Source organism: Balaenoptera musculus, chromosome 14, assembly GCF_009873245.2.
Source record: "Balaenoptera musculus isolate JJ_BM4_2016_0621 chromosome 14, mBalMus1.pri.v3, whole genome shotgun sequence".
Lineage (NCBI taxonomy): Eukaryota > Metazoa > Chordata > Mammalia > Artiodactyla > Balaenopteridae > Balaenoptera > Balaenoptera musculus.
The window spans coordinates 11330240-11350167 of NC_045798.1; the positions used below are offsets into that span (position 1 = coordinate 11330240).

The following is a 19928-nucleotide window of genomic DNA, read 5'->3' on the forward strand; positions in this document are numbered from 1 at the left end:
GAGTAGAAGGGGGCACGGTGTTATAAGCTTTGCTTAATGAACAAATTGAGGATGTCCTTTGTCTTGGTGTGTGTAGCAAGAAAAGGGATAAAAGGGCCCAGAGATGGTTAATGGTTTGTCCAAAGTAACCCTACTCTTTACGTTGCACCCAAGTCTCCATAGAAAAAAAAAAAGTAACATAAAAGCAGTAAACGTGAACACAGATGTAAAAGCCAGACTGGAACCCAGAATTCTGATTCTCAGATCCTTCGTGACCAAATTTATCTCTGAATTGGCCCCCACAGAGTCTCCTCAAAGTGAAAAAAATATATTCTCATCCCATTTATTTTAACATTTTTTATTTTCTACCTTGTTGTAATTAAAATCTTGCCTGTACTTGTGAGGGATTCTTCCTCCCAACAAAACTCAAGAATTTTCAGAATGGAATGCTGCGATGCTAAATAAGAGGCATTCTCATGGCCCCCTGTAGGTCCACCGTCAACATTTAAACTAGAATTTCAAAGCTGTCTCTTGTCCAAAGGATGAAGTCATTTTCTTTCTTTATGCTGTTAGGTCACGTCTAAATTATTTGTAATTGACTATCTTGAGCAACTTGCGTTTCCATCAATAGCAATAATCATAGACCAAACCAAGCACCAACATTTTAAAAATTAGAGTTCATCAATACGATATATCGAATTTTTTTTAAAAAGAGTTGATATCATTGCTAATTGGTTTCCTTTCAAGACACTGGCATTTTTATCTTGCTTACATTTTGTCTTCTTTTTAAAAAAATATTTATTTATTTATTTATTTGGTTGCACAGGGTCTTAGTTGCGGCACGTGGGCTCCTTAGTTGTGGCATGCAAACTCTTAGTTGCAGCATGCGTGTGGGATCTAGTTCCCTGACCAGGGATCGAACCTAGGCCCCCTGCATTGTGAACGCAGAGTCTTATCCACTGCGCCACCAGGGAAGCCCCACATTTTGTCTTCTTGGCTGCAAATAATATCTGTTAATGATCATGCATTTTTTTATATGACTAGACAGAACTGAATACTTGCGTTGTGAAAATCTACCCCATTTCTTCTGTCCATGTTGCAACTGGTAGCATGAGCTCTTAACTAATAAACACTCAGTAAAGGAGGAGGACCTAGTCAACAAAATTCTCTCATGACTTTAGTCTTACCCAACTTTTATAGTTGTCTAATATGATTTTGGACAGTCTTTCTCGAGGTTTGTAAAAATCAAGTTCCCTTAAAACCAAGTTCCCTTTTTACCACCTTGAAATCTCTCTACATCGCTTCCCAAAATGGCACTCAGTCACATCGTTCAGGAGACATCTACATCCAAATTCATTTTAGAGGAAGTACTGCCAGCACTCTTCTACAGGCCCTCTCTACATACCCTAACACTGAAATCTTAAAGGGGAGCATCTTAATTGGAATGGGTATGATTTTAAAACACTAGGAAAAACATCAATAGTGTTTAGAACACAAATTTTGTTAGGAGTTAAAGAGTTAATGATGGAAAGTTTTCTAAGAGCTAAGTCCTGTATACATCTGACAATGCTTAGGAACAAACTGTGTTCCTGAAGTGAAACAATGTCTTCACAAAGTTCATAAACTTTAGGATTTAGGGGTGAAGGTAGCAGTTTTCACTTTCCAGTATTGATTTAATCAACATATCCAGTTTCACAAAAAATATATGAAGAATGGCTCCAAGTTAACACCATGCACTTTCACCCCTGGCAAGCTCCATCTTGCAGCTTGGGTCAAGATGGGTCTCCGGTTATCACGAGTTGCACTTGGGTCAAAGTTCATTATACTTTGTCCATTAGTTCCCACAAAATCATTAAAATCATTTCCTGTGGCCCTGAAAAAGAATATGTTGAACAGGCTTACTGAAGCCTTGCTAAAGCTAACAAGGGTTCCCCTACCACACAGTTCCTGTTCCTACTTGTCAACATGATTATCATAACCCACAAAGTGAGTATTTCTTAAGCTTTGTCCTTGTACCTATCAAAATGTGCCCCGTCAGTGTTGAATGCCTAAGTGTGCTGAGTATGCATCTAGTATATAGATTTTTTTTTCCCCCAACAGCATCAAACTAACGTCTGTTGAACGCAGTGCAAGTAAGGGCAACTCCCTTGCCAAAGATATAAAAGACTTTAAATCCAGGAAATATTTACAAGTCCTGAGTAAATAAATGCCATTATTAATTTATGGCAGAATTACTTAGAAAGCTGTGCCAGGTCTAACGAGGGAATGGGGGCCTCAAAGGCTCTAACATGGTGGTCCCAGGGAGTCCCAGAGGGCCTCGGTCTCTGGGAGTCTCCCAAGAAAAGTAAAGGCTCAGTGAGGAGTGCCATGAACTTTGACCCCAACTCAGCACAAACAAGGCGGACCGCACCCGAGGCGGGCCAGTGGGTAACTGAAGTTGCAAGGTCTTCCGCATCTGAGGAAACCCCGCCCCGTCCCGCACCGCCCACCTTCAACTTCGCCAATCCTCGGGCGCCATCGACAGCTCGGCTTCCCAGGCACCTCCAATCAAGTACCTATATCCGGCCCCAGGTCTGCGCCCCGCGATCAGGGAAGGTCAGTAGAGAGCCTATCGGAGCCTGGCTGGGGGCGCGGTCGGGGGCAGGGGGCGGGCGGGCTGGGACGGCTGGGCGGAGCGCGCTCGGCGCAGTCGGGTGCGATTGGCCACCCCTGGCAGGAGCCGCACCTCGGACAGCAGCAGCGGCGGCCGCGGGAGGGTCCGTGTGGCTCCCGGTGGTGGCGGCGGCTGTGGGGACCTGTGTGAGAGAGTGGGACCCGACGCGGAGACCGCGGGCGGAGGTTCCGCGCGGCCGGACCCGACACTCAACGACTGGACCCGGGGATCCACCGGGGAACAAGCGGCAGAAGAGCGACTCGGTAACAAGTGTGGGAGAGGAAGCGGCGGCGGCGACGCCGGGCCCGGGGTGGTGACAGCAGGTCTGAGGTGAGAGCACCGGGGCGCGGGGAGGTGACAGAGTGAGTCGGGGCGGGGGGACCCAGGGCGGGGTGGTGTCGGCGAGGATCCGAGTGAGGGGAATTCCGGGAGTGGGTTTGACAGTCTGGACTGTGGAGAGGAGACCCCCCAGAGGGGCCAGCCCCGCGGGTCTGAGAGGAGGACTCCGAGAGGACTTGGGACAGAGCGGGTGTGAAGGGAGGGGACCCCCAGAAGGGCTGGAACAGTGGGTCTGAGGGGGCACCCCCAGAGGAGCCAGAACAGTGGTTCTCAAGGGAGGGGACCCTGAAATGGGCAAGAACAGCGGCTCTCAGCGGCAAGGGGACCCCGAGAGGGCTTGGGACAGCAGGTGTGTTAGGGGACCCCGAGGGGGGCTGGAACAGCGACTGTCACGGGGGACCCGCGGGGGCTGGGGACCCGGGTCTGAGGGGGGACCCGGGGGGCGTGCGGTGGAGGCGCGGCCCCACCCCGCGTGGGTGAGGAGAGGGGGCCTGGGTCCGGGTCGCGGCGCCGGGCGAGTCGGGACAGCCGGCCGCCGCTCCCCGGGTGCACTCAGCCGAGCTTCCTAAGGGCGGAGTGGGAGACGGAGGACCGCCTGAGCCCCCGTGATTCTGGGTGACTCTAAGGAAAGGGGATTATGTAATGAGACATCTTCTAGGAGAACGCGCAGGCTGGAGGGTCTGGCCGAAGCGCGGGGATCTTGGAAAGGGCAGTAGCGAGGGGCTGGGGACCTCTGCTCACTGGCCCCCTGGCTTCCCGTTTGTTTCTCCGAGTTGGGCTTGGATGCCTTGAAAGTGAGGGGCTTCCTGACCTCGATAGCTTCATCAGGATGTAAAAAGTTGGAGAGGGCTTCTTTAACTCACCACAAACCAAGTGGAAAGGGAAAGGGACCCTTTCGGAGATGCAAGTTTTGGATTAATTAGGCTGTTTATTTTGATAGACCCTGTCTTTTTCACTTCGGCTCAGCAGGGAGCTCAGAAACTTTTTCAGGTTCGGCAGCACGTCCGTATCAGTGTTTACAATGCAGACTCAAAGGAACTATATACTAAGTTGGACTGTTTATCTTTGATGTGTTGGAAAGATAGTTGGAAGATCAAACTAAATTTTGAAAAGAGGTTTTGGAGTCGCCAAACTAACAGCAATTTCCGATTAGATTTCTAATTCTAAAAGCTACCAGGACTGAGTTTTAGACATAATTCCAGGACAAGCTAAGGAGAGAGATAAACCTATTTAAACCGGACACTGTACGCGCTGGTGGGAGGCAAGTGTGTGTCTATTAAAATGCTGAAACAAATAGTGGAAAGCGATAGGGGGTGGGAATTGGGGGGCAGCCTCCGACTTTGACGGATATGAAAATTAAACTAATGACCAGGCTAGTTGTTTGGAGTACTTAGGATATGTTAATACCGCCCCGACTACCTCTCGAATGTTCTCTTGAATGCACACGCTTTGTTATGGTTGCACCCAGCAGTTTTGCATTTGAATTTTTTAACCTCTTTTTCTCTGTGTGTTGCTTCTCCTCACCCCGTATCTTTGCGACGAGTTTCTTTTTCATAGAAGCAGACTTAGAAAATGATGGTTTGGGGGAAATACTAGGGAATGTAGTTACTGTGTCATTTTGCAGTTATGTAGATATCTTCTTTGTTTCAGGTTTAGAATAATGTCTTATTGGAAGCCTTTGCCCATGTTCAGTAATGGGCAACTAAGAGGAAGAAAGGAATGCTGTACTGTTTCCCAAAGACATAGTGTAGAAGGCTTACAGAGAACTGCCTATTTAAATCCAAGACAAAAATTACTGAAGACATCTTACATCAGGGTGATAATAAGTAGAGGGAATGTGTCACTTGAGGATTCTTATTTGATATTACCTGATGCAGAACAGTTTTTATATGGTTTCAGAGAGCGTGGAGCTTGGTGTGGTTATTAAAATTCCACCAACTAGCCGTCCTCCCCTAAGAAACAGAAGTTATGGAGGTGAGGGGAACAACAGTAAATACACAAATACAAATTTAAAATATGAGACACTATATTTAAGATGTATTAAGTGTAACTTTTTTTACATTAAATTTATTTTTCCAGAACCCTAGGTAGAATTCAAGTAAAAGTAAGGTCAGTTAACTCAAGAGGGTTATTTACAAGGGGCATGTATTCATTATGTAGGGCATGTAACATAGGAAATGGTCCTTGGAAGGATTGGGAATCTCAGTAACAATAATTCTGCAAAGTAATAGAAATGTTTAAATGTTTGAGCAGATAAGCTCTTCCTTCATGCTTGTTAGCTCATTTCTGTCTGGTGCAAATGAAAAGTGTCATTGTAATAGAGTTTTTAGCGATATGAAGGGTCTATAGTAACTATTCCCAGGGACAGGGGGTAGGGTGGGGGGGGGGTAGGTTAGGAGGGTAGGAATTCTGTGGGAATTTATTTTCATTTGTTTCACAAAATAAAACTACATTTTGAGAAGCCATTAATATGTAAATTAGTTACACCTATGCTCATTTTAACTCTTTCTTTTCAATTGAAAAATATAATCAAAAGAAGAGGTTAAGAAGGAGCCTTTCACTTCCATATGAATGGTTATAGCCACCAGAGAATGCAAGTTCTTTTTGGTGCAGAGTTCTTAAACTATCCTTAGTCTTAGTTTAGCAGGATGCAAGTAGTGCCCAGTAAATACAATAACCCACTTTATACTTTCTTTACCACTTGAGTCATATACAGTCAAACCATTGTAATCTCAGAGTCTACCTTGATATCTAATTTGGTTTAATGTTTAAGCCAACCTGAATAAAAGTTCTCATTGCTTGTCAGTGTTCATACTTGTTGGTTTCAGTGGTATGGGAGAATGAATGAAAAGTAACTATTGGTACTTTTACTTTAGAGTCTATTTATTTAGAGTTTATTTTAGAGCCATTAAAAGCATCTTTCCTTTATAGTCTTTTCTTCCTGTCTTTGCTTCTTCCCTCCCCCGAAAAAGAAAGCACACTGACCGACAGACAGACAGAGGGAAAGCTTCCATCGAAAAGTGCTTTGTGACTGTCCTAAGCAAAGACTTCTTTTCAATCTTCAGTGAGAGATTCCCGTCAATCAGAGAGGATAGTTTTGAATTAGTAATTTTGAGTTATGGGATAATGTACAGTTTAGTTTTGTGATTATTTAATTATAACATCCATTTAATTGGTTACTTTGTCATTTGTGAGGATACATTAAAAGTTTGTTACTATTCTTTTTTTTTTTTTTTAAACATCTTTATTGAAGTATAATTGCCTTACAATGGTGTGTTAGCTTCTGCTTTATAACAAAGTGAATCAGTTATACATATACAATATGTTCCCATTTCTCTTCCCTCTTGCATCTCCCTCCCTCCCACCCTCCCCATCCCACCCCTCTAGGTGGTCACAAAGCACCGAGCTGATCTCCCTGTGCTATGCGGCTGCTTCCCACTAGTTATCTATTTTATATTCGGTAGTGGATATATGTCCATGACACTCTCTTACCCTGTCACATCTCACCCCACCCCCTCCCCATATCCTCAAGTCCATTTTCTAGTAGGTCTGTGTCTTTATTCCCGTCTTGCCACTAGGTTCTTCATGGCCTTTTTTTTTTTTCCTTAGATTCCGTATATATGTGTTAGCATACTGTATTTGTTTTTCTCTTTCTGACTTACTTCACTCTGTATGACAGACTCTAACTCCATCCACCTCATTACAAATACCTCCATTTCATTTCTTTTTATGGCTGAGTAATATTCCATTGTATATATGTGCCACATCTTCTTTATCCATTCATCTGTCGATGGACATTTAGGTTGCTTCCAGGTCCTGGCTATTGTAAATAGAGCTGCAATGAACATTGTGGTACATGACACTTTTTGACCTATGGTTTTCTCAGGGTATATGCCCAGTAGTGGGATTGCTGGGTCGTATGGTAGTTCTATTTGTAGTTTTTTAAGGAACCTCCATACTGTTCTCCATAGTGGCTGTATCAATTTACATTCCCACCAACAGTGCAAGAGTGTTCCCTTTCCTCCACACCCTCTCCAGCATTTATTGTTTCTAGATTTTTTGATGATGGCCATTCTGACCGGTGTGAGATGATATCTCATTGTAGTTTTGATTTGCATTTCTCTAATGATTAATGATGTTGAGCATTCTTTCATGTGTCTGTAGGCCATCTGTATATCTTCTTTGGAGAAATGTCTATTTAGGTCTTCTGCCCATTTTTGGATTGGGTTGTTCGTTTTTTTGTTATTGAGCTGCATGAGCTGCTTGTAAATCTTGGAGATTAATCCTTTGTCAGTTGCTTCATTTGCAAATATTTTCTCCCATTCTGATGGTTGTCTTTTGGTCTTGTTTATGGTTTCCTTTGCTGTGCAAAAGCTTTTAAGTTTCATTAGGTCCCATTTGTTTATTTGTGTTCTTATTTCCATTTCTCTGGGAGCTGGGTCAAAAAGAATCTTGCTGTGATGTATGTCATAGAGTGTTCTGCCTATGTTTTCCTCTAAGAGTTTGATAGTGTCTGGCCTTACACTTAGGTCTTTAATCCATTTGGAGTTTATTTTTGTGCATGGTGTCAGGGAGTGTTCTAATTTCATACTTTTACATGTACCTGTCCAATTTTCCCAGCACCACTTATTGAGGAGGCTGTCTTTTCTCCACTGTATATGCTTGCCTCCTTTATCAAAGATAAGGTGACCATATGTGTGTGGGTTTATCTCTGGGCTTTCTATCCTGTTCCATTGATCTATATTTCTGTTTTTGTGCCAGTACCAAACTGTCTTGATTACTGAAGCTTTGTAGTATAGTCTGAAGTCAGGGAGCCTGATTCCCCCAGCTCCATTTTTCGTTCTCAAGATTGCTTTGGCTATTCGGGGTCTTTTGTGTTTCCATACAAATTGTGAAATTTGTTACTATTCTTAAATTCAGAGTGACCTTAGTAAAAAAAAATTAATGTCTAACTAATTATGGATTAGATGTGTTGAATTTATGGGCCAAAACATGATGTAACTCATTTACAAGCTATAGGCAACCAAGTTAAAAACAAGTATTCAGAATTTTTATGATAGTAGGAATTAAATTGATAAATTTTATCATTCCAGGTACATGTTGTTAAAGTTACCTAAATACTTTATAAATCAACCTAATGCATTTTTTTCTGCCTGACCTGAGATTTGTTAGAGACATTGGAGTATATTTAAAGTCTTTGTAAATTATTTCTATTTTACAACAGAATGACATAGGGGTCAGTTTTTTGATTTAACACAGATCTGCTCCTAACCATGGTCTATCTCACAAATACACATTTATCACCCCCAGAGTGAGTGAGAAAAGGAACATGCCTTGGAATAAACATTTTACAGCTAGCAAAACCTACTCCCATGTGGCCCATGTGGCTTTAGCTCCTAACTCTGGGAATTGACATGCTGGTGTCTAGTGTTTGGGGCCCTTTCATCTCACCCCTGGCCTCAGTGAAAATAATGGATAGCAAAATCAATCCCATATTTGTTATGCTTATTATTTTAGTCAATTATCAAAGTACTCATTGGAAGACTTCAATTTTACTTCCTTCCACTATTTTTGATGGGCAACGGGATAACCTTTTATTTCCAAATCAAACTAGGACTCTGTGCAGTATTTATTTTTATATGTGTCACTTTCTGTCTAATGACACTGGCTTTGGTCCGTAGCAATCAAGGCTTATGACAATTCAAATACATTTTATTTACCCATTACAATAGATGGCACTAATCAAGGAAGAATGCTCTCTTAAATAAACTAATAACCTCATTAGTCTTGGGAGTAGGCACACAAAACAGAATTGGAGTTCATGGCCAATTTTCCATTCTATTGTGAACATTAGCCTTTACTTCTTGAAGGCTTTGTGTGTATATACACAAATATTTCCCAAAACCACATAAATATAGTTTTTAGCTGATCTAGGTCAAGACTTAATAGCAGAGATACAAAATTACATTATGCTTCATGTACCTCTATGCGTCCCTTGTCTCTTGTGCAAATTTCTCTTCTGTCATTGTATACCAGTTCCTTGTTTACGTGTGTTTGTCTTTCACAAATTTGTGAGCATGTTGAGGTTAGAGATGGTCTTGTTCATCTTTGCATCCCCACGCCAAGTATAGTACCAGGCACAGAGTGTGAAGGATGCTCACTAGATGTCAACTGAGTGAGTGAATGAATTAATAATCACCAAATTAGTAGATTATATTTATGTTCACATTTAGTTTTTTTTTTTTTAGAATTTTATGTATGTGTTTATTTATTTATTTATTATACAGCAGGTTCTTATTAGTCATCAGTTTTATACACATCAGTGTATACATGTCAATCCCAATCTCCCAATTCATCACACCACCACCCCCAACCCCCCACCGCTTTCCCCCCTTGGTGTCCATACGTTTGTTCTCTACATCTTTGTCTCAATTTCTGCCCTGCAAACCGATTAATCTGTACCATTTTTCTAGGTTCCAAATATATGCGTTTACATACGATATTGGTTTTTCTCTTTCTGACTTCACTCTGTATGACAGTCTCTAGATCGATCCACGTCTCAATAAATAACCCAATTTTGTTCCCTTTTATGGCTGAGTAATATTCCATTGTATATATGTACCACAACTTCTTGATCCATTCGTCTGGTGATGGGCATTTAGGTTGCTTCCATGACCTAGCTATTGTAAATAGTGCTGCAACGAACATTGCGGTGCATGTGTCTTTTTGAATTATGGTTTTCTCTGGGTATATGCCCAGTAGTGGGATTGCTGGATCATATGGTAATTCTATTTTTAGTTTTTTAAGGAACCTCCATACTGTTTTCCATAGTGGCTGTATCAATTTACATTCCCACCAACAGTGTAAGAGGGTTCCCTTTTCTCCACACCCTCTCCAGTATTTGTTGTTTGTAGATTTTCTGATGATGCCCATTCTAACTGGTGTGAGGTGATACCTCATTGTAGTTTTGATTTGCATTTCTCTAATAATTAGTGATGTTGAGCAGCTTTTCATGTGCTTCTTGGCCATCTATATGTCTTCTTTGCAGAAATGTCTATTTAGTTCTTCTGCCCATTGTTGGATTGGGTTGTTTGTTTTTTTAATATTGAGCTGCATGAGCTATTTATATATTTTGGAGATTAATCCTTTGTCCATTGATTCGTTTGCAAATATTTTCTCCCATTCTGAGGGTTGTCTTTTTGTCTTGTTTATGGTTTCCTTTGCTGTGCAAAAGCTTGGAAGTTTCATTAGGTCCCATTTATTTATTTTTGTTTTTATTTCCATTACTCTAGGAGGTGGATCAAAAAAGATCTTGCTGTGATTGATGTCAAAGAGTGTTCTTCCTATGTTTTCCTCTAAGAGTTTTATAGTGTCCAGTCTTACATTTAGGTCTCTAATCCATTTTGAGTTTATTTTTGTGTATGGTGTTAGGGAGTGTTCTAATTTCATTCTTTTACATGTAGCTGTCCTGTTTTCCCAGCACCACTTATTGAAGAGACTGTCTTTTCTCCATTATGTATCCTTGCCTCCTTTGTCATAGATTAGCTGACCATAGGTGCGTGGGTTTATCTCTGGGCTTTCTATCCTGTTCCATTGATCTATATTTCTGTTTTTGTGCCAGTACCATATTGTCTTGATTACTGTAGCTTTGTAGTATAATCTGAAGTCAGGGAGTCTGATTCCTCCAGCTCTGCTTTTTTCCCTCAAGACTGCTTTGGCTATTTGGGGCCTTTTGTGTCTCCATACAAATTTTAAGATTTTTTGTTCTAATTCTGTAAAAAATGCCATTGGTAATTTGATAGGGATTGCATTGAATCTGTAGATTGCTTTGGGTAGTATAGTCATTTCCACAATATTGATTCTTCCAATCCAAGAACATGGTATATCTCTCCATCTGTTGGTATCATCTTGAATTTCTTTCATCAGTGTCTTATAGTTTTCTGCATACAGGTTTTTTGTCTCCCTAGGTAGGTTTATTCCTAGGTATTTTATTCTTTTTTGTTGCAATGGTAAATGGGAGTGTTTCCTTAATTTCTCTTTCAGATTTTTCATCATTAGTATATAGGAATGCAAGAGATTTCTGTGCATTAACTTTGTATCCTGCAGCTTTACGACATTCATTGATTAACTCTAGAAGTTTTCTGGTGGCATCTTTAGGATTCTCTATATATAGTATCATGTCATCTGCAAACAGTGACAGCTTTACTTCTTCTTTTCCAATTTGTATTCCTTTTATTTCTTTTTCTTCTCTGATTGCCATGGCTAGGACTTCCAAAACTATGTTGAATAATAGTAGTGAGAGTGGACATCCTTATCTTGTTCCTGATCTTAGAGGAAATGCTTTCAGTTTTTCACCATTGAGAATGATGTTTGCTGTGGGTTTGTCATATATGGCCTTTATTATGTTGAGGTAGGTTCCCTCTATGCCCACTTTCTGGAGAGTTTTCATCATAAATGGGTGGTGAATTTTGTCAAAAGCTTTTTCTGTATCTATTGAGATGATCATATGGATTTTCTTCTTCAGTTTGTTAATAGGGTGTATCACATTGTTTGATTTGGGTATATTGAAGAATCCTTGCATCCCTGGGATAAATCCCACTCGATCGTGGTGTATGGTCCTTTTAATGTGTTGTTGGATTCTGTTTGCTAGTATTTTGTTGAGGATTTTTGCATCTATATTCATCAGTGATATTGGTCTGTAATTTTCTTTTTTGTAGTATCTTTGTCTGGTTTTGGTATCAGGGTGATGGTGGCCTCATAGAATGAGTTTGGGAGCGTTCCTTCCTCTGCAATTTTTTGGAAGAGTTTGGGAAGGATGGGTGTCAGCTCTTCTCTAAATGTTCGATAGAATTCACCTGTGAAACCATCTGGTCCTGGACTTTTGTTTGTTGGAAGATTTTTAATCACAGTTTCAATTTCATTACTTGTGATTGGTCTGTTCGTTTCTTCTATTTCTTCCTGGTTCAGTCTTGGAAGGTTATACTTTTCTAAGAATTTGTCCATTTCTTCCAGATTGTCCATTTTATTGGCATTGTGTTGCTTGTAGTAGTCTCTTAGGATGCTTTGTATTTCTGCAGTGTCTGTTGGAACTTCTCCTTTTTCATTTCTAATTTTATTCACTTGAGTCCTCTCCCTCTTTTTCTTGATGAGTCTGGCTAATGGTTTATCAATTTTGTTTATCTTCTCAAAGAACCAGCTTTTAGTTTTATTGATCTTTGCTATTGTTTTCTTTGTTTCCATTTCATTTATTTTTGCTCTGATCTTTGTGATTTCTTTCCTTCTGCTAACTTTGGGTTTTGTTTGTTCTTCTTTCTCTAGTTCCTTTAGGTGTAAGGTTAGATTGTTTATTTGAGATTTTTCTTGTTTCTTGAGGTAGGCTTGTATAGCTATAAACTTCCCTCTTAGAACTGGTTTTGCTGCATCCCATAGGTTTTGGATTGTCGTGTTTTCATTGCCATTTGTCTCTAGGTATTTTTTTATTTCCTCTTTGATTTCTTCAGTGATCTCTTGGTTATTTAGTAACGTATTGTTTAGCCTCCATGTGTTTGTGTTTTTTACGTTTTTTTCCCTGTAATTGATTTCTAATCTCATAGCGTTGTGGTCAGAAAAGATGCCTGATATGATTTCAATTTTCTTAAATTTACTGAGGCTTGATTTGTGACCCAAGATGTGATCTATCCTGGAGAATGTTCCGTGTGCACTTGAGAAGAAAGTGTAGTCTGCTGTTTTCGGATGGAATGTCCTATAAATATCAATTAAATTTGTCTGGTCTATTGTGTCATTTAAAGCTTCTGTTTCCTTATTTATTTTCATGTTGGATGATCTGTCCACTGGTGTAAGTGAGGTGTTAAAGTCTCCCACTATTATTGTGTTATTGTCGATTTCCTCTTTTATAGCTGTTAGCAGTTGCCTTATGTATTGAGTTGCTCCTATGTTGGGTGCATATGTATTTATAATTGTTATATCTTCTTCTTGGATTGATCCCTTGATCATTATGTAGTGTCCGTCCTTGTCTCTTATAACATTCTTTATTTTAAAGTCTATTTTATCTGATATGAGTATTGTTACTCCAGCTTTCTTTTTTTTTTTTTTTAACATCTTTATTGGAGTATAATTGCTTTACAATGGTGTGTTAGTTTCTACTTTATAATAAAGTGAATCAGTTATACATATACATATGATACATATGTTCCCATATCTCTTCCCTCTTGCATCTCCCTCCCTCTCCAGCTTTCTTTTGATTTCCATTTGCATGGAATATCTTTTTCCATCCCCTCACTTTCAGTCTGTATATGTCCCTAGGTCTGAAGTGGGTCTCTTGTAGACAGCATATATCTGGGTCTTGTTTTTGTATCCATTCAGCAAGCCTGTGTCTTTTGGTTGGAGCACTTAATCCATTCACATTTAAGGTAATTATCGATATGTATGTTCCTATGACCATTTTCTTAATTGTTTTGGGTTTCTTTTGTAGGTCCTTTTCTTCTCTTGTGTTTCCTACTTAGAGAAGTTCCTTTAGCATTTGTTGTAGAGCTGGTTTGGTGGTGCTGAATTCTCTTAGCTTTTGCTTGTCTGTGAAGCTTTTGATTTCTCCATCTAATCTGAATGAGATCCTTGCCCGGTAGAGTAATCTTGGTTGTTGGTTCTTCCCTTTCATCACTTTAAGTATATCATGCCACTCCCTTCTGGCTTGTAGAGTTTCTGCTGAGAAATCAGCTGTTAACCTTATGGGAGTTCCCTTGCATGTTATTTGTCATTTTTTCCTTGCTGCTTTCAATAATTTTTCTTTGTCTTTAACTTTTGCCAATTTTATTATTATGTGTCTTGACGTGTTTCTCCTTGGGTTTATCCTTTATGGGACTCTCTGAGCTTCCTGGACTTGGGTGGCTATTTCCTTTCCCATGTTAGGGAAGTTTTCGACTATAATCTCTTCAAATATTTTCTCGGGTCCTTTCTCTCTCTGTTCTCCTTCTGGGATCCCTATAATGCGAATGTTGTTGCGTTTAATGTTGTCCCAGAGGTATCTTAGGCTGTCTTCATTTCTTTTCATTCTTTTTTCTTTATTCTGTTCCGCAGCAGTGAATTCCACCATTCTGTCTTCCAGGTCACTTATCCGTTCTTCTGTCTCAGTTATCCTGCTATTGATTCCTTCTAGTGTAGTTTTCATTTCAGTTATTGTATTGTTCATCTCTTTTTCTTTGTTCTTTAATTTTTCTAGGTCTTTGTTAAACATTTCTTGCATCTTCTCGATCTTTGCCTCCATTCTTTTTCCAAGGTCCTGGATCATCTTCTCTATCATTATTCTGAATTCTTTTTTCGGAAGGTTGCCTATCTCCACTTCATTTAGTTGTTTTTCTGGGGTTTTATCTTGTTCCTTCATCTGGTACATAGCCTTCTGCCTTTTCATCTTGTCTATCCTTCTGTGGATGTGGTTTTTGTTCCACAGGCTGCAGGATTGTAGTTTTCTTGGTTCTGCTGTCTGCCCTCTGGTGGATGAGGCTATCTAAGAGGCTTGTGCAAGTTTCCTAATGGGAGGGACTGGTGGTGGGTAGAGCTGGATGTTGCTTTGGTGGGCAGAGCTCAGTAAAACTTTAATCCACTTGACTGCTGATGGCTGGGGCTGGGTTCCCTCCCTGCTGGTTGTTTGGCCTGAGGCAACCCAACACTGGAGCCTACCTGGGGTCTTTGGTGGTGCTAATGGAGGATTCTTGGAGGGCTCATGCCAAGGAGTACTTCCGAGAACTTCTGCTGCCAGTGTCCTTGTCCTCAGGGTGAGCTACAGCCACCCCCCACCTCTGCAGGAGACCCTCCAACACTAGCAGGTAGGTCTGGTTCAGTCTCCCATGGGATCACTGCTCCTTCCCTGGGTCCCGATGTGCACACTACTTTGTGTGGGCCCTCCAAGAGTCGAGTCTCTGTTTCCCCCAGTCCTGTCAGAGTCCTGCAATCAAATCCCACTAGCCTTCAAAGTCTGATTCTCTAGGAATTCCTCCTCCCGTTGCCGGACCCCCAGGTTGGGAAGCCTGACGTGGGGCTCAGAACCTTCACTCCAGTGGGTGGGCTTCTGTGGTATAAATGTTCTCCAGTTTGTGAGTCACCCACCCAGCACTTATGGGATTTGATTTTATTGTGATTGCACCCCTCCTACCGTCTCATTGTGGCTTCTCCTTTGTCTTTGGATGTGGGGTATCTTTTTTGGTGAGTTCAAGTGTCTTCCTGTCGATGATTGTTCAGCAGTTAGTTGTGATTCTGGTGTTCTCGCAAGAGGGAGCGAGAGCACGTCCTTCTACTCCGCCATCTTGGTTCAAGCTCTCCACGCTTAGTTTCTTATCCTCACTGAGGGCTTTTAGTACATCAGAAGGGTGTTAAAAGAGTGATTCTGTTGGAACACAAGAACAAATGTTAGCATTATTTATCTGCCGTGTAAGAAACAGCATGATACTCTGCATTGGAAAGAGAAAGGGCCTCAGACTCAGAGAGACCTAGGCACCTATTCTGGCTTTGTCACTATGCCAGCTGGCTTACCCTTGTTAGGTTACTTAAGTCTTTAAAGCTCTCAATTCTCTCATCTATAAAATAAGAATACAGAACTCACAAGATTCTTATAAGGAATAAATGAAGCAATTTATGTAAAGCACCAAACGCAGGGATAAATGCATAGGAAGTGTTTAATAAGTGGTAGCTGCTTATTATTTTAATCACTTTAAACAATTTTCTAGTGCTGTTTTTTGCTCTACTCTCAGTATCTAATCACTTGCTGAATCCTACAGCTCCTGGCTCCAAAAAGAATAATTAAGAGATTCATACATAGGGAAACTGAGACTCAGGGTGAGTGACTTCCCAAGGCCATACAGACAGTGACAAACTTGACCACTGTGGCCTAGATCTGTTTTTTCAACTGAAGACTCTCTTTATTTTATACCTCTTAAAGGTCCAAGAAAGAGCTAATGAGAGCCCTAATAATGGGCTAGGGAAGGACTGTGACAATTTTCCAGCCTTCTTCTCTTTTTCATCCTTCCTATATACACTGTTGCTCTCTTATTTTGCTGTAAAGTACAGCTCTGATTTTGTCACTCCTATGTTCAAAACCTTTAATACCCCTTGGCCTACTAAATTCAGTACAGATTTATCAACCTGTTTTGTGGCTTTGGGATTCCTATAGCCCCATAATCCATCTATACCTGTATCTATATATCTGTATCTATCTCCTGTGCCCCGGCCAGATCAGCCTGCTTACAGCCAACCACTTACTGATTTGCCACCTTCAGGCGTTTGTTCCTGCCATTTCTTTTCCCTAGAATGCCTTTTCTGTTCCTCATATTTCAGACCTTTTTTTTTTGGCTGTGCTGCGTGGCTCGCATGATCTTAGTTCCCTAACCAGGGATGGAACCCAGGCCCCGGCAGTGAGAGCGCCAAGTCCTAACCACTGGACTGCCAGGGAATTCCCCAGACCTACTTTTAATGCCATCTTTCCTGGGCCCTTCTCTGATTATCTTTCTTGCTACTCTCTCCTTTAAATTCCCTAAGTACTTTGTACATTTTCTTATTACACTAATATTCTCTGTGATAATACATTATAGGGTTTGTATTTGTCTGATTCTTCCTAAATGTCCATCTTCTTGATTTTAAAAGTATGGTGTCTTACACACCTAACCAAGCGTCTTGTAACTAGTATCTGTTCAATAAATATTTGTCGAATCGCGTTAAATTTAAACACTTGTTTTAGGTTCAAAAATAATGTTTAAATATAATTATTGCTACCAGTGAAGATAACGGATAATTCCTAAGTGAAGAACTTACTTCTGATCCTGACAGTTGGTAAATTGATGCCACTGGTAGCAAGTATTTGGAAACCTGTATGTCCACATTCAGCATGATAATATTCCCCGAAGTGACCTTTGACTCTGAGTGTTGGGGATTTGTTGTTTTGTTTCCTTAAGTGATGTTTTTATCTGTAAGGAATGGGTTCCAACTTCAGGTCTTTGGAAGTCTGTTTTCCTTCCTCTAGGTATTAGGAACAAATGAAATAAGATTTTCTGTCATTTGCAACAGAACGTGGTGTTCAGTTGAGTCAGAGATGGAGGCTGGGAGAGCTCTATTACCCTGGTCTTCCAAAGGGCAGTTCCTTACTTTGTGATACAAGCAACTTGCAACTGTGAACAAATAAGCTCATTGTTATCCTTATCTTTCATATTGTATTCTTCGCCATATTGGGGAGAGGACACCATTCTGACACACCGGATATTTTATTTATGTCTTCGTTTGTCTTATATCCCTACACTAGAATTTAGACTCCATGAAAGCAGAGATTTTTTTTATTCATTGCTGTCTCCCCAACTCATAAAACAGTGCCTACCTAGCATGTAGTAGTTGCTCAATAAAGATTTAATGATGGACTAAATAGATGAATTTGGCTCTGGGAATTCCTCCAATTTGTTGGCTAAAAAGAAGGTTTCGTTATTTGAAACATAGGAAGTAAAATCCTAAGGAAGTAAAGTATGTCTGGGAAGAGTAGAGGTTATCTGTATATTTTATTCTCTGGGCTTTACATTTTTTTTTTGAGCAGCCTTGAATTTAGTGTATTTTTGTTTTATTGAATACAAGTAAAAGCCATTCCTACCACGACATCATACATCCAAGATGACCGTGTCCCAGTCTGGCTACAGTCAAAGAAAGCTATGTTCATTGTAATAAAATCTAATGGAAGCTGCTAAAATGGCCCTTAGACAGTAAAGGCTTGTAAGACCAAAATTATAACAAAATTCAGTACAGGGGCATTATTCCATTAAAAGCACTTCACTTGTTTTTCTTATATGCTGATATTAACCCTGAAAATTGGTCAAATCAAGCTCCTGATGTTAATTTGAGGTTATCAGTTTTCTGCATGTATAAGTAATTGGGTTTGAAATGTGTTTTAAGCTTGAATTGAAAGAACTTAGTCATTGGTGACTCACGGTGAGAAGTTTTTCCTTTTCCCTGCTGGAACATATGCCACTGCCTCCAACCTGGCCTTTTGCAAACATTGAAAACATAAAGAATTCTGTTTTTATGTACTAGGTTCTGGAAAAATTGTTTTAATTTTAAGGTGGCATGGCCTTAATTACAGTGCTTTTTGGTAATAAGCACTACAATCGACCTTCCAAATTTCCATACAAATTTCTTTAGTCTCTGCGTTTATGGAAGTTTTCTCATTACATATGAAATAGTCAAAAGTCTACTACATGGTGTATGAATGACCATAGGGACTTTGTTTTGTTCATTACTGTGTTCCTAGAGCTTAGAACAGAGCTCTGCACAGAGAAAGCAATTAATACATATTTGTTGAGTGAAGTCACATACCTTCCTAATAACAATGCATCTTAGAAAAATCATGAAAGTATTGAAATAAATTTTCTCCAGCCCTTTTGAATTGGGTAATTACCAATTCACAATCAACCTAGTTTGGGAGGCTCTTGGTGTTAGCCCAAGGTAGTTCTGCCGTAATAATTCTCAGCATTGATTGTGCCAACCTGAAATCTCCTTCAGTGGTTCAGTTACCAAAGGAAGGGTGAATCGGCAACACCCATAGGCAGTTGCACCTGTGGGAACCGATGGGCGTCGTAACAGGAAATACTTCAGCTTGCAATACCGATAGTAATGAACAGCGCCCAGGTCCCGCTGTTTTTATCTGCAGTTCCTTTTTTTAGGATTGTACAAGGTTTTCTTGGAGTTGTTTTTTTTTTTTTAATATAAGTTTAGAAGAGAATTAACTTTAAATGAAAATTAAAATGTGAAAGGTTACTGGCATTTTCTTCAATATCAAGGAATTGGTAAGGTGTCCTACTTTAAGTAAGTTATTTCTTTACCTTCTATTGTTGTGTCCCCTGAAACCTCACTCTGGCACACAGGAAAGGGGGAGATGCAGGGTACGTAAATGTGCAATAACTAAAACTTAAGCTGATATTATCCATAATAACAACCAGTTCTGATATTTACATGATACCATAACGGTAGGCATTGATAGAATTTCGTAAATTTAACTGTAAGATTTGTTTAGCTTGAGCCAGTTTTCCTCTGTTGTAGGGACTGGAGGAAAAGAATCAGGAAGAATTTTTAGAAAGTTCTTTACAAAATGTCGAAATGTAAAGCTGTATAAAATGCTGTTGACGTTAACTGTCTGACGAGGAAGTATTCTCTGTAAGCCTCATTTATAAAACTGTGTCTGTAATAACTTCCTTTCTCAGGATGAAGGTGCTGATAGCATGGTCTTGTTCTTATGACTTAAGTGTAGTTCAGTTTTATCTTTCCTAAGTGAATAAGAGGCAGCCTTTTAAAGAAAGCCATCTCCGGGGCAATCTTAACTGATTGCTGTAGCTAAATAAAGAATTTTTAAAGTCTTTAGTATGTTGGATTGGGAATGTAGGACAGGCATTTGAGAAGATCTACTGAGAGTAAGCTTGGTGTTTTGTTTTACATTTAATGTTTTATTATAAATATGGTTTCTGTCTAAACATAGCTAATAAACTCTGTTGAGTTTCATGTGAATGTTTATGGCCTTAGCTCAAAGTCCAGCTGAGAGTAATCAACCTCAACAGTCACTGGATTCATATGCTCTATTTATTTTAATTTGTAGTTTGATATTCTACAAATAAATATTAGTGGGAATTTTTTTTCAAAGTGTTTGATTTTTCCTTACTCCTAGGTAAGTAAGGTAAATACTGAGCCTCAAATAAAACATCAAAATCTTGTCAGAAGAGTCTTTTAAACAAAAATTTTAAATATATTTTAGGACATCTTTATTAAATGGGTGCAGTTTATGGTAATGAATGATATTATTACTATAAGACAGTATTTCAAAATTAAGCTACTCAAAATGGCACACTATTCATCCTGGAGATCTTAAAAAATAACAAGGCCACTTCCTATTTTTCTTCTTTTACAGAAAGGGATAAAAGGAAAGCAGAACAGTTTTTTTTTGTGT

General features: G+C 39.9%; 1 protein-coding gene across 3 annotated transcripts in view; it reads left to right on the plus strand.

The window, feature by feature from the left end:
• Positions 1 to 2699: 2699 nt before the first annotated feature.
• Positions 2700 to 19928, plus strand: part of TAOK3 (TAO kinase 3) — a 182820-nt gene continuing 165591 nt past the window's right edge. For all 3 annotated transcript variants that reach the window (XM_036823247.1, XM_036823246.1, XM_036823245.1), the window contains exon 1: positions 2700 to 2962. The gene's annotated coding sequence lies outside the window, so the exon portion shown is untranslated. The remainder of the gene's footprint in view (positions 2963 to 19928) is intronic.